Here is a 1485-nt window from a genome sequence, read left to right as displayed (position 1 = left end):
AGTACAGATTCCGCAAACTCTCTGTGGGACTAACTGTTGGCTTTGCTGTGGTGGAGAAGGTTGAGCTTGCTGAACTTGTTGATTCAATTGCATCTGCTTCAGCAAGTTGGTCATTTCACAGATACTCTGAGTTAGAGCAGCAGTCTCTCTGCTAGAGGATACTTCTGCAATGGCTTTTGAACGGCCTTGTTTCTGCCTGTGATTCCGAGTAGATTCAGCTAAGTCACTAATTAATTGCCATGCCTCATCAATGGTCTTGTACTTTTTCATAGACCCATTGCTAGCACTTTCCAATGTGGTCTTATCTTGGGGCCTCATGCCCTGTGTGACGTAACCGAGCAACACTATCTTGTCAATCATATGGTGGGGGCAAGCTTCCAGAAGATTATTGAAGTGCTCCCAATATTCATAGAGGGTCTCAGATTCATCCTGAACAATCATGGAAATGTCTTTCCTCAGTTTATCAGTAACTTCAGCTGGAAAGAACTTTTCCAAGAATTCTCTTCTAAGTGTATCCCAGTTGGATACAGTTGCTGCGGGTTGAGTGTAGTACCACTCTCTTGCCTTTCCCTCAAGAGAAAACGGGAAAGCTTTCAGCAAAATTAAAGTTTCATCTGCACCATCACGCCTGACAGTAGAACAGGCTGCTTGAAAATCTTGCAGGTGCTTGATAGGCTCTCGAGCAGGTAAGCCATGAAACTTGGGCATCAAATTGAGCAGTGCAGTCTTTATTTCAAAGTCTGTAGCCACCGCTGGGTGATGCACTTGAAACGGTTGCATTGTAAAATCAGGGGCTCCAGCCTCCTGGATAGTAACTCTCCTAGGTGCTGCCATGTCACCTATACGTAAATCAACCGAATCAGTAGAACGGGGGCTGGTTTCTTCCTCAAATAACGTTTTAGATCCGCCCTCTGAGTGGACTAACCGACGCCGAGCTTGCCTTATTCGTGAAATAGTTCTTTCAATCTCAGGATCGAATACTGGCAAGCTTGGATCAGGAAGTGAACGCGTCATCTAACGAAAGAAACAAGCAGCTCATAATAGAAAAATAAAATAAAATGCTGATAAATAAATTCCAATTAATAACTTTAGCACTCTATTGCAACTTCCCGTCAACGGTGCCAAAAATTGACGTGGCGGAAATTGGCGAGTTAAGAATTGTTATAAGATATGCGTTGCAAGTATAGTTCTTAACCAACCGGAAATCCGCTTATCAATTTAGAAGGGTTGTCACAAAATTAAAAATAAAATACTGGGAGTATGAATCCCAGGTCATCTCCTAACGAGTTGCAAAAAGGTGTGCTATTTTATTAACCAGATATTTTCAAAAAGAGTTTGAGTTGAATAAACAGGAAATTAAATTGGAGAAATTAAGTAATTTAAATAAAAGCCTTGACTGGGAGTAGATTAGTTGGAAGCCCTATTCTTGTCACAGTACTCTCAAGAATAATTGATAATTGAAGGTTGTTCTGTTTAGTTATCTTT

General features: G+C 41.2%; 1 non-coding gene across 1 annotated transcript; it reads left to right on the top strand.

Annotated features, from left to right (window-relative positions):
• The first annotated feature begins 354 nt into the window (after window positions 1–354).
• LOC148576797 (small nucleolar RNA R71) lies at window positions 355–462 on the top strand. Its single transcript, XR_015903672.1, has one exon. It is a non-coding gene; the product is annotated as a small nucleolar RNA R71 (small nucleolar RNA).
• Window positions 463–1485: the final 1023 nt, after the last annotated feature.

Source organism: Arachis ipaensis, chromosome B1 (genome assembly GCF_059453495.1).
Source record: "Arachis ipaensis isolate K30076 ecotype BB chromosome B1, ASM5945349v1, whole genome shotgun sequence".
NCBI classification, from domain to species: domain Eukaryota; kingdom Viridiplantae; phylum Streptophyta; class Magnoliopsida; order Fabales; family Fabaceae; genus Arachis; species Arachis ipaensis.
This window is presented reverse-complemented; position numbering and strand designations above follow the sequence as displayed.